The sequence below is a fragment of the Anarrhichthys ocellatus genome, unplaced genomic scaffold (assembly GCF_004355925.1).
Source record: "Anarrhichthys ocellatus isolate YVR2014 unplaced genomic scaffold, GSC_Weel_1.0 scaffold3402, whole genome shotgun sequence".
Lineage (NCBI taxonomy): Eukaryota > Metazoa > Chordata > Actinopteri > Perciformes > Anarhichadidae > Anarrhichthys > Anarrhichthys ocellatus.
The window spans coordinates 805-5,654 of record NW_022283376.1 but is presented as its reverse complement, the minus strand read 5'-3'; the positions used below and the strand labels follow the sequence as shown (position 1 = coordinate 5,654).

The following is a 4,850-nucleotide window of genomic DNA, read 5'->3' as shown; positions in this document are numbered from 1 at the left end:
AGATGCAGCATGTTTTATACTTAATGTGAATATAATTCATACTTTGTTGGCATCTTATTCTGAAAACCGGATGTTCGTCTGAAGAAACCGGATGTTGTCTCACGTTAATCTTTCCGCTAACTTTCAAAGTCCTTCGCTCGCTCCCAATCTGTACCGTTTAACTGCATTTACCGTGAATGTCAGCATATACAGTAGGCGCACTAACATGTAAGTGTCTGCTGACTTTACCGCAGCGATGTCCAGTAGTCTCCAGGGAGAGCAACAGCTGGTGCAGCTTCTCTCTTTATTTCTGCCCCCCCCCCCCGACCAGAAGCGGAAGTCGCCTTTTCTCTACGGCAACCCTGACGGGACATCATATCTCCAATACAAAACGATAAACATGAGACGGTCTGTTACAATAATAATAAATTAAAAATACTTACCTGTTTTTTTTTGTTTTGTTGTTGTTGTTTTTTAATTATTATTATTATTATTTTTTTCCCATCTCAAAAGGCTCAAGGACATACACACACATGTTCACACACACACACACACACACACACACACACACACACACACACACACACACAGTTCTTGTCATCCTCTTGTTGTTATGTCTATGTATTGTCTCTTGTCTTTCAATTAAAAAAAAATAAAAAATAAATAATTAACAATACTAAATTTTAAAAACTGCGTTAACGCTCGATAAAATTAATGAATGCGTTAATGTGATAATAACGCGTTAACTTGCCCAGCACTAATTATATTATATTACGTTATATTATATTATATTATATTATATTATATTACGTTATATTATATTATATTATATTATGTTATTTTATATTATATTACGTTATATTATATTACGTTATACTACATTATATTACGTTATATTATATTATATTTAGTGCTGGGCAAGTTAATGCGTTATTATCGCATTAATTAATTAACGCCGACAATTATATTATCGCGCGTTAACGCAGTTTTTTATTTATTTATTATTAAGCGACATTTTTAACACAAGAACCAGGCAGCAAGCAGTGAACAGCTGTGTTCATGTGGCGTCACTTCCTTCCCCCCGGGTCCAGAACCCCTCCTACACTCCGTCACCGTCCTTCACTCTTGTCTCACACACACGCGCGCGATCGTCTCGTTACAGATCAAACGTGACTGTTGTGAAGTGGAGCTTCTCGTGAGGAACAAGACACGTCTTGTTTGAACGGAACACTTTACTGTCTGAACTGCAGTATTACAGTGTTACAGTGTTACAGTGAACACAACGCGCTCTTGCACCCGACATGCGGTTTTCTACGTATCAACATTGTTAGTGTCAAGAACACGTACCATTCTACTTCCTGTCTCTTCAAAGTAAAAGCACTTCCGTTTTCATGCTCTTCACAATAAAAGTAAATCATGCAATCAAACAATTTACAACAGTGACAATAATAAAATACATAGTGTCGAGTTTTTAAAGTGTTTTGTTTGTAATATGTATAATAAGCATCATTTAGTTATCACTACTGAGAATTTAACAAACATAAAAACATGACGTAGATATGTTTCAGTTCTCAAGAAGTAAATTTAAATATCATCTCTTACACACATGAACATAAAGTTGTGAACACCGGCTGAATATCTATGATCAGAATCATTATAACTGTTTAACTGCTGCTGTGTAAAGGGAATACTGCTGCTAACAAGAACCTGATGTGTTTAAAGTGTTTACAAACCAAATGGTATTGACCTTTTGTTCATATAGCAGTACTTTAAAATAAAAGTGCACAATACACTACTTTTGAATTCATTATTGAACTTTGCCATAACAATGAGATTAATCACGATTAATCGCAAAAAATCCATGAGATTAATCGCGATTAAATATTTTAATCATTGCCCAGCACTAAATATATTATATTATGTTATATTATATTATATTACGTTATATTACATTATATTATATTACGGTATATTATATCATATTATGTTATATTATATTATATTATATTATATTATATTACATTATATTATATTATATTATATTATATTACGTTATATTATGTTATATTATATTATATTACGTTATATTATATTATATTATATTATATTATATTACGTTATATTATGTTATATTACATTATATTATATTACGGTGTATTATATTATATTATATTATATTATATTATATTACATTATATTATATTACGTTATATTATATTATATTATATTGTATTACGTTATATTATATTATATTATATTATATTACGTTATATTATATTTATGTTGAATATCAAATAACATAATAAATATTAATCTGCATGACGAGTACTTTTACTTTTGGTACTTTAAGTATGTGTTGGTGCTCATAGTATTTCTACACTTTGGTAGTACTTTTACTTCAGCTTCGCTCTTTTTAAACATTATAAAAAGGGGACAGCAAACAGCAGAACGTGCACGATGAAATAAATACATATATATTGTACTATTGATAATTATATATCTATTTGTTGCATTGGTGTTGCTGTTGAACGTGTCGTGGTGCGTTCACTGACGTCTGTTTTTAGAGAGAAGTTTTCAGGAGGAGAAATGTCCCGATGTCTGTGAACTAGACGGACAAACTGTTGTATTATTAAAACATTCACACATGATGAAGAACTGTATTCCATGTGTGTGTGTGTGTGTTGCTACCTTGGACTTGTGTCAGCCAATCAGGTTGGTTGTAGTGCTCCGAGGCGCTGAGGGAGGTGTTGAGGAAGACGAGCAGCAGAACCAGCCAATAGAACGTCACCGACTTGACGGCGGTGCGACAGTTTCGTCGACAGACTCGATTCCAGCGACGCAGCGTCCGACTGAGAGACAAAAGGATATCGAGAGTCAAGACTGTGAGGAGGAAACTCTTCTGTCCTGCAGGTGTGAGGGACAGTGAACTCACCAGCAGCTGATCTTCATCACCCGGGAGCTGAAAGGAGACTCGAGTTAGTTTGTTCAAACATGGAGGCTGGATGGTGTGTTCAGGGACCTCTGTTCGGGAAAACGTCCCGCTCAGTCTCACGTGAGACAGAGGACAGTTAGAGGAGGGTTCATGTGTGTGTGTGTGTGTGTGTGTGTGTGTGTGTGTGTGTGTGTGTGTGTGTGTGTGTGTGTTACCAGCAGTTCTGACAGCAGTTGGTGTGTTCTTCATCAATGTTCTCTGTGTTTTCAGAAGCTGTATCACTGGCAGGAAGACTCGCTGAGAGACAGAGAGACAGACAGAGACAGAGAGAGAGAGACAGAGAGAGATTTTGATTTTTAGAAACCCTTTATTGTCTTTGAACAACATGTTTCTTTTCCATTTAAAACGGTTAACCAAATAAAGTCCAACAAACTTGTGTATATATATATATATACATGTATATATATTAGTGCTGGGCAAGTTAACGAGTTATTATCGCGTTAACGCATTCATTAATTGACGCTGACAATTATTTTATGTCGCGTTAGCTAATTTTTTTTTTGAAAGTCCGTGGAGGAAGTCTTCAGCAGACTCCGTTGATGCAGCTTGTGGGAGACGTTTAGATAAACAAAAGCAAGACAAGCGGCGTTACAACGAGCACCAGCTGTTGCTCTGCCTGGAGACTACTGGACATCCTGCGGTAAAGTCAGCAGACACTTACATGTTCGTGCTCCTATATGCTGACATTCACGGTAAACGCATTCAAACGGCACAGATCGGGAGCGAGCGAAGGACTTTGAAAGTTAACGGAAACATTAACGTGATACAACATCCGGTTTCTTCAGACGAACATCCGGTTTTCAGAATAAGATGCCAACAAAGTATGAATTATATTCACATTAAGTATAAAACATGCTGCATCTCGTGAGTTTAAGGGAAAATATACATATGATATTAGAATGATATAATATAAGGAATATGATCACTACTGTGTAAAGAGAATACTGCTGTTAAAAATAACCTTATTTGTTTTAATAAGTGTTTACAAACCAAATGGTATTGCCCTTTAGTTCATATAGCAGTACTGTTAAAATAAAAGTGCGCAATATACTATTATATAATATAATATAATATACCGTAATATAATATAATGTAATATAATAGAATATAACGTAATATAATATAATATAATATAATATAATGTAATATAATATATAGTTAGTGCTGGGCAATGATTAAAATATTTAATCGCGATTAATCTCATGGATTTTTTGCGATTAATCGCGATTAATCTCATTGTTATGGCAAAGTTCAACAATGAATTCAAAAGTAGTGTATTGTGCACTTTTATTTTAAAGTACTGCTATATGAACTAAAGGTCAATAACAATTGGTTTGTAAACACTTTAAACACATCAGGTTCTTGTTAGCAGCAGTATTCCCTTTACACAGCAGCAGTTAAACAGTTATAATGATTCTGATCATAGATATTCAGCCGGTGTTCACAACTTTATGTTCATGTGTGTAAGAGATGATATTTAAATATACTTCTTGAGAACTGAAACATATCTACGTCATGTTTTTGTTTGTTAAATTCCCAGTAGTGATAACTAAATGATGCTTATTATACATATTACAAACAAAACACTTTAAAAACTCGACACTATGTATTTTATTATTGTCACTGTTGTAAATTGTTTGATTGCATGATTTACTTTTATTGTGAAGAGCATGAAAACGGAAGTGCTTTTACTTTGAAGAGACAGGAAGTAGAATGGTACGTGTTCTTGACACTAACAATATTGATACGTAGAAAACCACATGTCGGGTGCAAGAGCGCGTTGTGTTCACTGTAACACTGTAACACTGTAATACTGCAGTTCAGACAGTAAAGTGTTCCGTTCAAACAAGACTTGTCTTGTTCCTCACGAGAAGCTCCA

The 4,850-nt window shown here is 34.3% G+C and overlaps 1 long non-coding RNA gene across 1 annotated transcript; it reads right to left on the bottom strand.

Annotated features, from left to right (window-relative positions):
- Positions 1 to 2,340: 2,340 nt before the first annotated feature.
- On the bottom strand, positions 2,341 to 3,280 carry LOC116378924 (uncharacterized). The gene is made up of 3 exons (XR_004212360.1): positions 3,127 to 3,280; positions 2,912 to 2,938; positions 2,341 to 2,828 (listed from the first exon to the last, which is right to left on the bottom strand). It is a non-coding gene; the product is annotated as an uncharacterized LOC116378924 (long non-coding RNA).
- Between the last annotated feature and the right edge of the window lie 1,570 nt (positions 3,281 to 4,850).